Below are 17805 nucleotides of genomic sequence, written 5' to 3'. Positions count from 1 at the left end.
TGACAGGAGATCTTGTCTCTGTGGAGAGGCCAAGGCACTTCATTGAGAAGCTGCAGTAGGCCAGAGCATCTTGCCCTAACGGACTGGTCTGTCCCGGAAGGGAGACCTACAGTCAACAACGCGTTATGCCCTCAAGGCTAACGGTACTACCGCTCTGCCATAGCTATGCCCGTGATCCGAACTGCTATCGGATCCAAGAGGCTTCCAGTGGGAAACATGTCCGCAGCCTGGACTGTACACCCAACAAGCGCATTGCTATGAAATTTGCAAGATGAGGCAAGGTCCACGAAAGGAGCTTCCAAGCCTCCTGCAGAGACTGACTGGGTCAAGCGCCCCAGAAGGCAGACTGTTGACATATTGTGTTATTGAACACGGCATAAACATCCTGAGGGCCAGGTGCGTAGGTCCAGTGCATTAGCGACACTGGCTGGAGACCCTCACCATTCTGTTGCAGTCTTGGGGTTCGAGGCCCAAGCCACAAAATATATATGCACATTTGTACATGCGTGAAATTTGTCCGCTGTATTTATTCACCCATCCTAGAACTACTAGGAGCAGTGAGCAGCCATTCTCCGGCGCTCATGGGGCAATTAGGGGCTCAGACAGGGACACACATCGACCCACTTCTGGCCTGGCGTCGAACCCGGGACACCCAGAGGCTCTGGCTCATTACCAAAGTAGACAGTGCCAATTCTCTAATCATGCAAGCAACCGCCTAGAGTGATAGGCGCTGTATAGGCGCTGTATAGGCGCTGTATAGGCGCTGTATAGGCGCTGTATAGGCGCTGGATAGGCGCTGTGTCTGCGCATCAACACTCGCATGCCGGAGGGCCAGGGCGAGGTAGTCAAGGGAATGTCCAATACGTCACATTCCAGCCGCTGTGGCATGGCTCTAGTTAGCAGACCAGCTAAAACTGTGGCCATGAGCAACGGTCATCCAGCTCAACAGCTTCATCTAGTGACACCACCAGAGAAGCAATGTTCACAGTTTAGGCGTTTAGCAGGCGCTCTTAATCCGGATCGACTTACAGTAAGGTAATGTAAGTAAAGTAAGCAATGTTGGCATCAACCACTAGCCTTAGGTCTAGGCCATATTGGGCTGTACTCCCCATGGCTGACAAGTCCTTGGTAAGAGGTTCTGGAACTGGCCCACATGCCAAATCTCATGATGTACGGCACCGAGGGTGTACAACGACGATAGCTGTTGGACGCATCCATCTAGGCCAAGCCGTTATATGGCCAGCTGGGCTATGTACTCTCAACAGTGTGCTTTCAACATCTGGAGTGAACTGAGCTCCTGAACTTCTGGGTAGTGAGTATAGCATTTTTCTTATTTAGCAAGTTGCTAGCAGTTGTACTTTAAGTGCTTTGCTACTAGTGCTGTATTATTAGTTTGTGTTAGTCTGTAGTTTATATTTGTATTTGTGCTTTAAGCAGTAGCCCATTGATACTCTGTGTCTGTCTCACAGAGCACTTCAAGTAGTTTCAGGTAGAATAGGCAAATTGATTGACCTGTTAAAGTGGCTGGGAGGGCCAGCACTCCCCGGCAGACAATTAGCAATCAATTGAAGTGGTTTAAACCAGCTCTGAAAGCGTCAGCTTTCAAAGCGGCTAGTGAACGAAGGCTAGGCGAACAAAGGCAACAGGCGACTTTGTCAAAGCCCGACTTCGTCCATGAACGAGAAGCAGTATCATTGATTAGTGCCATATATAGTAGTGCAATAGATGTAGTAGGGTAGAATGTGTATAGGAAGCGTTAGACGGAGCCCAGCGGTCCACAACATGCAGACAAATAACTTTGTTTGGCAACGGACAACCTCACCTGATAAGTACCAACCCCAGCAGAGCCCTGGAGAAACAAGAATGGATTATTTGTCCCGTTTAACGTCTGTGTTTGCTCCAGGACCCACGTTCTCATACAGAACACCACTGCAAGAGGAAATCTGGCCGATGACGTCACAGGGGTTTCCCCACCAACATCGTCAACGAGAGGATTTCCTCATGCACAACATGGACTCGAGACAAACGCAAGGTTTTTCTCAGAGGGAAGCACAGGAATACGGTGATTTTTCCACTGTTTTTCCTATCTCCTGGCACCACCGCATGGCCCCTGTTTTTCCAACGGGCACTGGAGGTCAACTACAAGGTTTTCCTCTGTGGGATCGCCGTGGAAACAGAGATTATTTTCTCCCTGAGTTTCCCATTTCCCCCAAAAGTCCATCCCCTCCCCTATCCCCCTCCCCCACTGCCCTGCTGCAAACACAAAGCCCCCACCCCACTCCCCCGATCACACCTCCACCTGCCCCACCCACCTTTGAAGCTACAGGGACAAAACAGCTTAAGGAACCTGACTTTTTCCAGACTGAACAGATGGACACGATTTTCTCCAAAAAAGGCCTACACATCATTCACCTAAATGTGAATAGCCTCAAAAACCCCACAAAGATGTCTGAACTAAGATCCATGTTTGGAAATGGCAAGGTAGGGGTTCTCTCTTTTTCAGAGACAAAACTGGATGACACAGTAGACGATTCTGAAATTGAGATTATAGGCTACAATGTCATTAGGAAAGACAGAACTCTTTGTGGAGGAGGGGTATGCATTTATGTGAGATCTGACATCATTTTCAATGTGTACCCAAAATTGGAGAACAACTCCACGGAATCGGTCTGGATAAAAATCACCTATCCTCACGCTAAACCCCTGATAATTGGCGCAATCTACAGGCCCCCAGGTCAAAATGAGTTTTATGATTTATTAGAGGAGCACATGGCAATCATTGGAAATTCGGAATTGATTTTGATTGGCGACTACAATACGGATGTACTCCGGAAAGACGCCGCCATATTTAAATCTTTCAAAAAATTCTGTGACATGCATAGCCTCACCCAAATGATAAAAAATATCACAAGGGTAGGCCCCACTTCTCAGACCATCATTGACCTCATTTTGACATCAGACCAGTCGAGGATTCCTTTAAGTGGAGTCATTGAGTGCAGTCTAAGCGACCATAACATCATTTTCTGCACGCGTAAGCTTCACAGATCTGTAGTTGATTGTCATAGCACGATCAGCTGCAGAGCTGTGAAAACTTACTCATCAGAAGCTCTCACAACAGCTCTTGAGAAAGTGGATTGGTCAAATGTACTCGGTGGCTCCTCGGCTGAGGAGTCTTGGACTGGTTTCAAAACTGCTTTTGTGTCTGTTATTGATAGCCTAGCGCCCAAGAAGGTGGTGAGAGTCAGAGCCCGTACACAACCCTGGATGAATGGAGACATCCTAAATGCAATCAAACTCAGAAACAAAATGTACTCTGAGTTCAGGAAATGCAAAGATGTGCAACTACTTGAAAGATGCAGAAATCAACGAAATGTAGCAAACAAATTGGTCAAAACTGCCAAAAAGAATTTCTTAAATGAAAGCATTGAGGCAAACAAAAGCCACCCACAAAAGCTGTGGGAAGCGCTACAGAAATTGGGCTGCAACAACAAAATTCAAACCAAAGCTACAAACATCTGCATTATTTCAAGTGGCGTGCTCATTACCGACAAGCAAGCGGTAGCAAACTGTTTTAACAGCTTTTTTACCACCATTGCAACCCAGTTGGTAAGCAAACTTCCTCAGCATTCAGGTTTGTACGGCTCTGACCACATCCATGCTCACTATGTTAAACTAGGGGCTAAAAAAGACTCCTTTTCATTCAAACCAGTAAATGCTGATGATGTACAGAAAAAACTACTCGCCCTCCAGCCAAACAAGGCCACCGGCCTTGACAATATCCCCACCAGATTCCTCAGAGACGCAGCTACTGCTATTGCCCCCATAGTAGCCCAAATCACAAACCTATCCATCAGCCAGTGTCACGTCCCACAGGATTTCAAGTTGGCAAGAGTAATCCCTCTGCATAAAAAAGGAAGCAAATTAGAACCTGGCAACTATAGGCCTGTTTCCATCCTTTGTTCCATCTCAAAGGTTGTAGAGCGATTAATTCAAGAACAAATCAACAGCTACCTCAGCGAGCATAAACTGTTGTTTGAATTCCAATCGGGCTTCAGAACCTCCCATTCCACTGACACATGCCTACTGTATCTGACCGACTACATCAAACGTGAGGTAGACGCGGGCAAATACTGCGGCATGGTCATGTTGGACCTCCAAAAAGCATTCGACACTGTAAACCACTCAATTTTACTTGATAAGCTGAGGGCGATTGGTTTTGACTGCACATCACTAAACTGGATGAGATCTTACCTGGAGGGAAGAGAACAAGTGGTTGACATCAACGGAACCATGTCCTCATCCCTCCCGGTGAGCTGTGGGGTTCCTCAGGGCAGCATTCTAGGGCCGTTACTGTTTCTTCTATACATTAACGACATGAGTGCTGCCTGTAACTGCAAATTGTTCCTGTTCGCTGATGACTCGGCACTCCTGATCTCGGGAGAGGACAAGTTGCAAGTTGAGGAGGCGCTCAGCTCCGAACTCTCAAAAATCCGTACTTGGCTTACCGATAACAAACTGTCACTACACCTTGGGAAAACTGAATCCATTCTCTTTGGGACCAAACATTCCCTCAGACAGATGGATGTAAATGATTTCAAGGTCAAAGTCGATGACACAATTATCTCTAGCAAAGAAGAGATTACCTATTTGGGTTGTGTACTTGACAAATACCTGACAGGTGAAAGCATGGCTACAAAGGTGGTCAAAAGAGTAAACCAGAGAACCAAATTTATGGGCAGAGTTTCCTCTTTTGTCAACCCTCAGGCCCTCAGGACCCTCTCTGGGGCACTGATTCAACCACTTTTTGACTATGCTTGCACCTCCTGGTACTCCAGCACCTCAGTGTCACTGAAGACTAAGCTTCAAACCTCCCAAAACAAACTGATTCGGCTACTCCTCGGATTGGGGCCCATGACCCACCTTTCTCCCACCCATTTTGCCAGCCTAGGCTGGCTCAGGGTGGAAGACAGGGTTAAACAACTAAAAATGGGACTGGCCTTCAAAATCGTAAATGCAAATTTGCCCGATATGCCCCCAATTCCCGCATATCTGAGTAAATACCTCCAAAAGGTTAGCGACACCCACAGTCACAATACCAGAGGGAGCGTTAACAACAATTTGGTACCACCCACCCATAAATCAAACATGGGCAAATTCTCCTTCTACAGCACTGCCACCCAGGATTGGAATAGTCTAACTCCATCCCTCAAAAAATGCAGTTCGCTGGGCTCATTTAAGAGAGCCTTAAAAAATCACCTTTCAGGAGGCCAAAGGTGGAGGTAGTACCATTTTCCCGTTAGACAGCAGACCCCCCCCCCTGTTCTTGTACATATTTTTTTCCCCCTCTTTTTTATTTTTTTTGTTGTACATAGTGTTATATATTGTTTTTGGCTGTTTATTTTGTAATGATATTTGAACTGTGGTGCCACTATATATGCCTATGAATTAAATACCAAGGCCCTCATTGGAAACAAGTCCGCAAGGACTTTTATGAACGGACCTGTTAGACAAAGTATTTTTAAATGTAACTGTGCTGTTTTACATTTTTTTGCCTAATAAAATATTCAATATTCAAACGCTTTCGTCCAGCGACAAGCAGTAGCGGAGTGGGACCCACTCACAATGCCTACGCTACGTTACAGTGGGCCGCACGTGGTTCCTTCCCTTTTTCTTTCCTCTGGCCAGCGACCAGCAGCAGCGGAGCAAGACACACTCCCAATGCCAGCGGTATATTCCAGTGGGCGCACGCCGCAGTGGCGTGGTCCCTCCAAAAGCGGCAGAGCGAGACACACTCTCAACGCTAATACTTTCCACTCCTTTCGTCCAGCGACAAGCAGTAGCGGAGCGAGACACACTCCTAATGCTTACGCTATATGGCGGTGGGCCGCCCGTCATGGTTTCTCAAAGCGGCAGAGCGAGATGCACTCTCAACGCTAATACTTTCCACTCCTTTCGTCCAGCGACAAGCAGTAGCGGAGCGAGACACACTCCTAATGCTTACGCTATATGGCGGTGGGCCGCCCGTCATGGTTTCTCAAAGCGGCAGAGCGAGATGCACTCTCAACGCTAATCCTTTTCCCTTCTTTCGTCCATTGACAAGCAGTCCCCGAGACACACTCCCAATGCTAGGGGTATATTCCATTGGGGGCACGCCGCAGTGGCGCTTACAAATGCAAAATACAGCATGCAGCTGGTATAACATGACTGTCAGTCATTATTTCTTATTTCTTTTTCCCTGTCCAGCCTCATCATGATTTGTGTGCATGGGGATCTCATCTTAAACAAGCTCAGTGCTTAATGAGTTTTCCAATTTAGTAGACCTTGTATTGTGAATTTGTACTTCCATGTACTGCTTTCAATTCAGTGGCCCAGAGTTCGTCATCCTGACAATTCCTCTAGCTGAGAAAGCATCCTGAGGGCTCAATGCTAGCATCCCTGTGGGAGGCAAATCAGCCACAACCACGGCCAACCCAGTCGACCTTTCTGCCAGCAGTATGCTGCTGCAATTAGAGCCAAAACATTCACAGCCATAGCCTGTGTCAGGCACCATAGTCAGGACATGACCGGCACAAGTAATGGACCTTCTCTTCTGGGACCAGAGGGGACCAGCAATTGTTGCAATAATCCATGGGCAACAGCAACAGAGTGAGACACTCAATACTACTGATGACGTAGCCGTAGCAAAAGCGAGAATCATTCAGGCTACAGTGTCAAGGACACAGTATGATAGTCAAGAAGTGGCAAAGCGAAACACACTTCAGTCGTCATATAGAATTATTTAAGAATATTTCACTACCAAGCACATAGTATTATATGGATAGCAGCAGAGCGACATACACTCAAGCTATGATATCAGTATTCACAGTATACTGCATATGTTGAATAGCCGTAGTGACTGAGTACCAGGTACACACAGTATTAGTGGGTAACAGCAGCCGAGTGAGATACACTTAGTGCTATTGGTAACGTAGCCATAGCAAAAGAGCGAGAATCGTTCAAGCTACAGCGTCAAGTACATATGTACTTGTTAATGTATTGTGTCTTGGACACAATTAACACAATTAACATTAATGTTAATTAATGTTGTGTTGGACCCCAGGAAGAATAGCTGCTGGTTTCCCTTTTGCCGCAGCTAATGGGGATCCATTGCCAATAAACAAAGCTTATTGATTATCAGTACACAGAGTACAATGTTACTAATATGTAACTTCGTCGTAGCAAGGAGCAAGAACCACTCAAGCCACAGTGTCAAGTCATGTGTCAAGTACCCACAGTATGACAACCAAGTGATGGCAAAGCAAGACACACTTGAACCATACCAGTATTATAATTCCATTTTACTACCAAGCACAAAGCAGTTTAACCTGAATAGCAGCAGCGAGTCACACTCAAGCTATGATACACACTCAAACTGTGAGGTTAAGCACACACAGTGGCAGCTACATTATAATTGGACTGGTTAAATTGGGGTTTGAACCAGGGACCTACAGACTTGCAGGTAGACAGTGTACTGACTGAGCCATTGGATAGCAATCAAGCTAACAAGCGCCATATGTCTGGTAGATAGAATGTCTGTGTCAGAGTGAGAACCACTTTCAGCAAAAACATTCACAGAAGAGCGCTCATACAGTGGTGTAAAGTAACTAAGTACATGTACTCAGTACTGTACTTAAGTACAATTTCGAGGTATTTGTACTTTAATGGAGCCCAGTTCTCTGCCACTGCGCTCATTAACGCTTTGGTCGTCTCCTCGAGGCGAAAGAACAACTTCTATGAGACACATTAACCAGTCAATCTGGCTCCACCGCCGTCGTGTCATCGAGGCGAGAGAGCACCTCCTATGAGACATTAATCAGGCAATCAGGTTTTCTCGCGGTCTTCTCAAAGCGGCAGAATGAGATACACTCTCAACGCTGAATACTTTCCCCTTCTTTCGTCCAGCGACAAGCAATAGTGGAGTGGGAAACACTTACTATGCTGAGGCTATATGGCGGTGGGCTACACGCCGCGTCCTTAAAAGCGGCAGGGCGAGATGCGCCCTCAACGCTAATCCTTTTACTTTATTTGTCTGTAAACAGCACAATACATGCACTCACCGTCGCCAATGTACAGCTATGGCTCCATAGTTATCCGTGCCAGGTTCAACAACAACGGTGGAGCGGGGAAAGCTCACGGTGTTATTGTCGTTAGCTCCAATGCTAGCAAGCAGCCGCTAACTCCATTCACCGTCGCATGCTTTTTTATTTTTTTTTTTCTCTCTCCTTCCTTCCTTGTTCCTTTCCGACAGCCCCTATGAACGGGGTAACGTAATTCCATGGTAGCAGGCTACGCAGTCTCGGTAGACCGTAGCTCCAACCTGTTGGTTACGAAACTTCACGCGTAGCTGCAAGTAATCGACCTACGCTCTGGAGGCGAAAAGATGAAAGAGGATGAACGCTGTGTGCCCCGCACCTATATAGGTGGCGTGCGTGCACACAGGTCACAAGTGACTTTGTTGGTATTAATATTCAACCAATGCGCGAGCGCGCGATGGATATCCAGGTGTTGAAAACACTGCCTCTGGCGGTCAGTAGGAATGAAGTAGAACCCTCTATACTTAGTGAAACAGACCTGAGTTAACTCTGTACTTGGACCACTTTTCCCCTCTATACCAAATATCTTCATTAAAAATAGCTGATATACAACCTCACATCATTAATTATCATTAACCGTGATATTGTAGATGTCAGGTGGAAACCTTGTATGTCAAAAACTGTTACTTTTCAGGAAATGGAAAAAAAAGAACATGACTGTGTTCTAAAGGATCTAATGTAGTTATTATTTAGTCACAAGCTATTGTTAATACTTACTCTTCATCAAATATTTGTAAAACCCCAAACTTAACCACTTTCACAAATTTCTAAACTAGCAAAAATATTTGATCTGCAAGCTCACAATGCATCACAGTGCGATACGTTGTGAGCTTGTAGATCGGCTATTTTTGCAATTGTTGTGTGACATTGTAGTATGATGCAGTAAGGCATTCAGTGACAAAATAACAAACAAACATAAAAGTTAAAATATGGAGATACAAGGTTTCTGCCCGACAGCAACAATATGTATATATAATTATGTAATCATGTTTATCTCTCCATGTATAAATTACACTGTGCTTTCATATAATGGCTATACGTGTTTACTGTAATCTAAGTCTTCATTATGTTCCATATAGTCACTTTCTGATAGCTTATTGGTCTTTCTGATTTGATTTGAGACATTTTGATCATAAACATAATGATCACAGTGTGATTTGGCTCCAGTTCACACCTGATGATGACTTCATTGATGACAAGTCATCCAATCATATTAAAGGATACATTAAAGCTGCACTCTGTAACTTTCATGTCTTACCCGAGATTCAAACCCAGGTCACCTGCACAAGTGCTGACATTTTTACCACAGAGCTAATAGAGCATGTCTTCTTACACAGGATGTGTTGAAGACAGTGGTGGAAAAAGGTTTTTACTTAAGTAAAATCAATACTGCACTATTTTAGAAATACTCTGTTAAAAGTAAAAGTCTTGAATTCACAATTTACTTGAGCAAAAGTACAAAAGTATTGGCATCAAAATATACTTAAAGTATAAGTACTAATTATGCAGAATGTCCCATTTAAAATATTCAAATGTATAACAATCTTTTGAAAATAGCAGATCTACAAGCTCACAATTCTTCGCTATGCAACGCATTGTGAGCTTGTAGATCAGCTATTTTCAGATGGCCGAAATGTATTTGGGCTGAAGTGCTTAATGTAAGTTTTGTAATAATAATCAAAATCTACAAAGTAACTAGTAACTAAAGTTTTCAAATAAATGTAGTGGAGTAAAAGTACAATATTTGGATCCGAAATGTAGTGGAGTAGAAGTTAAAGTATTGGAAATTGGAAATACTCAAGTAAAGTACAAATACCTCAAAATTGTACTTAAAGGGATACTTCACTCTCGGGCCGGGGACACATTTAAAAAAAATATTAAAAATAAATGAAAAAAGTTATGGAAAATTCATGGCCCCCTCACGACACGCAGTGTCCTACTAATGTGTGAGGGGGCCATGAATTTTCCATAACTTTTTTCATTTATTTTTAATATTTTTTTTAAATGTGTCCCCGGCCCGAGAGTGAAGTATCCCTTTAAGTACAGTACTTACAGTACAGTAGCAGACCTTACTGCATACCATACTCTACAACAGTGGTTCTCGACCTTTTCAGGCCACGACTCCCCAAAATAATCAAATTTGAACTGGGGACCCCCCAAAATAATCAAATTTGAACGGGGGACCCCCCAAAATAATCATATTTGAAATGGTGACCCACCACCCTGACAAGCTCTTGGAATTGTAGGAGTTGAGGCATTCAATTTTAATTGACTCGGTTCCACAGATAAATATTGTGAAAATAGCTGATCTACAAGGCGAGCATGTAGATCGGCTATTTCCACAATGTTTGCCTCTTTCTTTGGTAATATTTGACAATTTGGCCTTTATGTTGAATAGAATAGTTTGTTGATTACTTTTCACGCAGTAGCTTAATGGTCTCTTTTCCCTTTTAATTTTAGAGGTATTAAAAAGGTCTTAAAAGTCCTTAAATTGTCACTTTAGAAATGTGCAGATACCCTGTATACTCTTATACTGTATGTTGGTTTGTGTACTGCTGAGTGAGAAAACAATGTTGCACATTAAGCTAATCATCTGGGGACCCCCCAAAATAATATGGGGACCCCCCTGGGGGTCCTGACCCACAGGTTGAGAACCACTGCAGTACAAAATAGTGTCATTTAAGTTAACAGCCAAACTGATTCATATTATTGACAGATTATTATACACAATATTGAGATAGCAGATTCATTTATTTAATAATTATATGTTGTGTCTATAGGTTATTTAACCACTTCAACCCCAGAATCCTTATTGTGGGGAAGGCTTTCACAGAAAATAGCTGCGACGCGTTGTGAGCTTGTCGATCAGCTATTTTCAGAGAAAGCTTTCCCCACAGAAAACAGAAAAGACACTAGTATAGAGCCCTGAGAGACCCCGGTCAACCATATAGGGTTAAAATAGTTAAACAATGGAAATAATAATAATAATCTGTCATCTTATCATCAGCCGAATACAAACTGAAGGGGTCTTAACCAATGAAACCCTCTATACTTAGTGAAACAGACCTTAGTTAACTCTGTACTTGGATCACTTTTCCCCTCTATACCAAATATCTTCATTACAAATAGCTGATGTACAAACTCACAGACTAATTTATTTAATAATTACATTTCTTATTCCATGTTATTTAACAACTTATAAGAAAACACTCGGTCATCTTTATGTATAAAATATCAGTTTTCTAAACAAATGTGTTTTTCTTTTTCTTTTTATGCATTATGAATATGAAGTTCGTGGTGAGTATCAAACATATTCTACTTCATGTTCTCTGATGTGTTTTCATATTAATATCATGTTCTCAAAATAATAGAACACAAATTAAATGGATCTAATAAGTCTTCACAGTGAATGAACATTGTACTTTACATTGCTTGATGTTTCAAGTCTAACATTTTATTACAAGTATGGTGTAATTTGCTTATGAATACAAATATAAGTTATTATTAAGGTCATGAGCTTCCCAAATCACCTCTTGTACTAATGTTTGCAGTTTTAACCAACCATAGAGTTTAAGTAGTTAATAATTAAATTAATAATAATAATCTGTCATCTTTATGTACATATTTTTTTTTTCTTTCTAAACAGCCATTGTATCTTATATTGTTTCAGGTCTAAAACATTTAAGGTCATGAGATTCCCAAATCACCTCTTGTAGCCTACTAATGTTTTTAGTTTGAATACAAAACCTACAAGACCTTTTCACATTATTATTTATTTAAACAGGTTTACGGGTTTTATTGAACAAAGGCTGGGGGGGAGAAGCAACCGGGGGCAAAGGGACCAGGCAGAGACATAGTCAAAGGGGGAGCGTGGGTCAGAGTTCTGAGAGGGCAGTCTGCATGGTGCCTGGTCCAAGAGGGGTAAGGCTAGCCGTGGTCCGTGGGTCCGGTCCTGGTCCAAACAGTACAAAATAGTGTCATTAAGTTAACAGCCAAGCTGATTTATATTATTGACAGATTATCATACACAATTATGAGATAGCAGATTAACTTATTTAATAATTCTATGTCGTGTCTAGGTTATTTAACCACTTAAACCTCAGCATCCTTATCGTGGGGTAGGCTTTCACAGAAAATAGTTGATCGACAAGCTCACAACGTGTCGCATAAGGGTCAAATCCAGATACAGGCAGAGGTCATAAACAGGCAGAAATACAGGTTCCGAATAACAGGTTGAAGCGAGCTAGACTAGAGATAAACTGGTCTGATCAGCAGGCAGAGAATAGTGGCATGAGTGAGGCAATAAATACTGTGGTTACTCAGTGGAAACTGGTGCGTGTGTGCGTGTGCATGCTTCGATGGGTGTGGACGTGACACCAACGACTATTGGGACTCTATCATTCTCAATAACAGTGACATGCATCAAACACCCATCATGTTGTAAGAGAGGAAACAAAGGATTATTATGAAGGGTGATTTACAGTGGAATTGTCTGATACAGAAATGTCTACAAAGTTGTGTATATGTTACAGGTAAATTGGCATTCCAGGTCATTTGGAAAAGAAGCGCTTGTTTAAACCGCCCCCCAGGCAATTCTGTAGAACCAATGCTAGACGGCAATGCAAGCCAGACATGAGTCCCACACCACACACGCACGCATGCACACGCGCACAAACGAGCACGCACACACGCATGCGCGCGCGCGCACACACACACACACACACACACACACTCACACTCACACTCACACACCCGCGAACAGCCTTATTCCATGCAGTTGAAGCACAAGGGGGCGAGCCTGAGGGGGCGGGGCTGGCGGGCTGTGTTAGTGCAGTGAGTGGCAGTTGGGGAAAACCATAGAGGGGCAAACGCAGTCCCGACAACATCATTTACGATTCTGTGCCTATCGGTACATAACTCGGACGGCGCTTAGTCGACTAGCAGACCATCGGCCGGTCGTCGCGGGCACTCGCGCTTGGAGGCGCTCGGGCGCGACGCCTCGGCCTCAAGGTCTGCTGAGTCGGCGCGCCTCCGTCATGGTCCAAAACTATACTTTATCGGCGAAAAAAAAGTAGTCCGCGGTTGTTTGTAAAAGTAATGTCCCGAGCGGGAGTCAAACACAGACTCCCAGTGGTAGTGGATGGGGAGTCCAATGATTATCGAAGTGCGCCACTGAGGCCGGTATGTGTGTGTATCCATGTTGTCGTCCTCGTCCTCGCATCAAAGCCCCGCCTTGCAGCCCCGCCCCGCGCCTAAAAACAAGCGCTCCCCTTTCAATTTCCTTGGAATGCCAATTTACCTGTGACGTATACATTCTAAAGGTGGCCTGAACAACAGGAACCACAGAGAGTGTGGATTTTGAAGAAATAGGTTGGCAAGAATTCAAAGTTAGAAGAGAAGCTGGTGCAGAAAGAAATGACTACAATAGAGTAAGCATGAGCTGAACTGACTCAGAACCAGTGTATCAAATAACCTTGAGAATTAAGAGATATCTGGAGAGGGGGAATTCATTATCTAGCCTTGTAATAAGAGCAGTTCATTTCATGCATTGATTCAGAAACCAGAGTATGATATAATTTGTCCTCTAATAGAAGATGTAAACATCTCTCATAGAGTGAAACACCTGGTGTGATATTAGTGTTATGAAGAAATGTATCTGACCTGATACAAAGTTGACAAAGTCATCGTCTTAGAGTAGGAGTGTTTCAAAAGGCCAATGGGATCTGGATCGGTTAAATTGTCCTGCAAGAGAGAGTTCAAAGGTCACAGGCGTGATCAGATATCACGTAGATATCTTCTATGAAGTCAGGTGTTATCTAACAGAAAATGAAAGTCTGTGCAAGAAAAAAAATATCTCAACCACTCACCCAGTGTGAATAAACGGTGCTTTTTGGCCCCAATGACCCCTTCCAATATTGTGAATACCTTCGCGGCGATGCATGCTGCTGGCTGTGCCTTTGGTGTTTACTGTACAGTGGTACAAAGCCACAAGGAAACTAAACATCTGTTACAGGGGAGAGCAGATGATAACTTCTGTCTGGACAGTGTCTCTCTCTGAATGTTTGTGGAAATGACTGATTTATCCTTAGTTACACCTATAGCTCCGAGTCCAATTAGTTTGACTCAGTCAGGTATGGCTGCTTAAATCGTTTCCCATCCTACAATTAGATGTAAATTAACATTGTGGCACTTCTGTATATATTTATTTAGTTGAGTTATCTTGAACTCTCAGCCCAGAACCCATGGGAGGAGAGTGACATAATTATTCACACAAATCAGTAATTCAGCTTATATTTACATAATAGTAATGAATATAATACTATAATATAATAATATTTACAATACGTATACAAAGTCTGTTTTTATCTGATGTGTTCCGATTCTTGCATGCCTGTTCTTCATGCACATGTATTCAAGACTGAATTTGATTTAATGTTAAATGTATTATCCAGTCAGTATAACATGATGAAGGGTTGTTATTAAAACACAGTTGAACCCTTTTTATGTAGGTGCGGCTGAAGCTGAAGCTAAAGCTTATCTCAGCAAGGAGACAGCAGAGCAGAAGAATAGAAGACTGAATTCAACTCATGGGTTTGGTAAGTAGGATAACAATAGACTTAACGAAAACTATACATTCAACTTTATTATACTGTACATTTATCAATGAAACAATTATACACACACACACGCGCACACGCAGACGCACACGCACACGCACACACACACACACACACACGTGTGTATTGCTATACTTGTGAGGACAATAAAGGTTTTAGGACAGTGATTTTACACAATTTAACCGCAAAGCCGAAAATATCCAATCTACAAGCTCACGACATGTTGTGCTGCGACACTTAGTGAGCTTGTACATTGGTGATTTTCAGTGCACGACACCGGCGTGCGATTACATTTAAATCTTAAAGGTTTAATGACATTCACTTTTACACCACATTCAAAGTCTTTGTCCTGGTCCTTCAAAAGTGTACAAAAAGTTTTAAGTGAAAATTCCATTCCAGTGATCCATGGCAGGTGTTTTTCTCTCACATTTCTAAAGCCTTTTCAACTGCAATGAAAAAAGAAATCTTTGCCTGCGGGTGTCGCTGGTGAGGGATTTTGCCTGTCAATCATCGCCTCTGCTCCGCCCCCCCCAAAGGAAAGGATAGGGGAGGGGAGGGGCGAGGAGGAGAGTGGGCGGGATTAATCGACTGTGACCTCACTGTCGAAGGGCCAAGCTCAGATTACTTTTCAGCCTAATTATTCAGAAAACCCCAGACCACAGAAAATCCACTGAATGTTCTAAGTTCAGGTTTTTTGGGTGTAATTGAGGTCATAAAACCCCAAATAAAACATTGAAAATAAAAAAAGTGAAAATGAATGTCATGATACCTTTAACCCCTAAACTTAACCTCTAAATGTCTAATCCTAACCTTAAACAAAACCTATAATATTTTCCTAATTGTATGCCTACTCTAAAACATATGTTCTGACCATAAAACAACCATTTCTCCTGGAAAATTGTCCTCACAATGTCTATTTCTCAAATTATACTATACTTGTGGGGATGTTTGGCCCTCACAAGTTGAGTTATACAAGCATACACACACACACCAAGAACTGAAGAAAGGTAATACATTACTGACAGAAAAAGTCCAAGAATTGGATAGAAGTAATAAACTACTGACAGAAGAAGACAAAGAACTGAAGGAAAGTAATACATTACTGACACAAAACATGATATAGAGCTTAACATGTGAACTACTTATATAGAGCTTAACATGATATAGAGCTTAACTTGATATAGAGCTTAACATGTGAACTAATGATATAGAGCTTAACATGATATAGAGCTTAACATGTGAACTACTGATATAGAGCTTAACATGATATAGAGCTTAACATGTGAACTACTGATATAGAGCTTAACATGATATAGAGCTTAACATGATATAGAGCTTAACATGATATAGAGATTAACATGATATAGAGCTTAACATGATATAGAGCTTAGCATGATATAGAGCTTAACATGTGAACTACTGATATAGAGCTTAACATGATATAGAGCTCAACATGTGAACTACTGATATAGAGCTTAACATGATATAGAGCTCAACATGTGAACTAATGATATAGATATTAACATGATATAGAGCTTAACATGATATAGAGCTTAACATGTGAACTACTGATATAGAGCTTAACATGATATAGAGCTCAACATGTGAACTACTGATATAGAGCTTAACATGTGAACTACTGATATAGAGCTTAACATGATATAGAGCTTAACATGTGAACTACTGATATAGAGCTTAACATGATATAGAGCTTAACATAATATGGAGCTTAAAGGAGAATTTTGGACTAAAGTTTTCTTACCTTTTCTATGACGTTATGATATCTTAGGATGAATGGTACAGTAGAACATTTTCTTAACTCCACCCCTGAGCCGCCACAGCTTAAAAGGTGCGCGGATAGGCCTTAGGTTAGATCACATATTTTAATAGCTTTTTTAAAAATTGTTTTTGGTGAGATCTGACGTTCATAGTGACAGAACGCTATGCAACCAAAAACAAAAAAAAACAGAAGTCTCGCTAGACGAGATTGAAATCTCGAGATTTCAATCTCGTCTAGCGAGACTTGTGTTTTTTTTGTTTTTTTTTGGGGGGGGGGGGGGGGACAGTGTTTTGTTTCATCCTAAGATATCATAACGTCATAGAAAAGGTAAGAAAACTTTAGTCCAAAATTCTCCTTTAACATGTGAACTAATGATATAGAGCTTAACATGATATAGAGCTTAACATGTGAACTAATTATATAGAGCTTAACTCTTTGACTGCCAGAGTATTTTCATAAAGTACTCCCCAGTGCCAGCGATTTCGTGTTTTTTTGTTTTTTTGTTTAGTTATTTAAATTCATTTAAGTTTGTCTGTCTGCGGTTTTAAACACACACCACAGATCGACCAGCAGAGAGCAGCAGATCCACACCTTGATATACTCGCTCACTCGCTCAACCCCCCCCCCCCCCCCCCCCAAACAGGCTCAACAGTCCATACGTCATATCCGGATGTGAAGTTTTCGCAGATCGGCGATCGGCCTTCAGTACGGTGTGATACACGACGCAGATGACTGTTCGTCATCCAGACTAAAGAAAATAGAACTAGAGCTCTCCGTTCGTTTTTTATACCGTGTGAAAAACCGTGTTTTTCCCTATTCTCGCCTAAAAGCTTAACATGATATAGAGCTTAACATGTGAACTACTCATATAGAGCTTAACATGTGAACCACTGATATAGAGCTTAACATGATATATAGAGCTTAACATGATATAGAGCTTAACATGTGAACTACTGATATAGAGCTTAACATGATATAGAGCTAAATAATACACTTCAGAATTTTAAATGAACTTCTGTCCCCATTACTCTTTCCCTAATAAACAAAATAAACAAACAACCAAACAAACAGATAAACAAAACAATACTTCTTTCACAAGCTCCTTCAGATCACAATCTCTTTCAAACATGACCAAGAACAACTACTCGGACGTAAGGGTGAACGTCACCGCAGACCGACGCTCCAAACAATAACAACAGTTCACGCGTTAGTGTCCAAACGGCCTCTTTTCCCCACGCTCTCGAGTAAGTCTATTAGTCCTTATATCCAAATGAAA

The 17805-nt window shown here is 42.3% G+C and overlaps 1 protein-coding gene across 1 annotated transcript in view; it reads left to right on the top strand.

Annotated features, from left to right (window-relative positions):
• Positions 1 to 14646: 14646 nt before the first annotated feature.
• Positions 14647 to 17805, top strand: part of LOC308095451 (butyrophilin subfamily 2 member A2-like) — a gene marked incomplete at its 3' end in the record, with an annotated part of 64327 nt that continues 61168 nt past the window's right edge. The window contains exon 1 of the mRNA XM_080442510.1: positions 14647 to 14728. The remainder of the gene's footprint in view (positions 14729 to 17805) is intronic.

The sequence above is a fragment of the Gymnoscopelus braueri genome (assembly GCF_963280865.1).
Source record: "Gymnoscopelus braueri genome assembly, chromosome: 11".
NCBI classification, from domain to species: domain Eukaryota; kingdom Metazoa; phylum Chordata; class Actinopteri; order Myctophiformes; family Myctophidae; genus Gymnoscopelus; species Gymnoscopelus braueri.
Note: the sequence above shows the minus strand (reverse complement) of the source record. Positions and strands in the feature narration are given on the sequence as shown.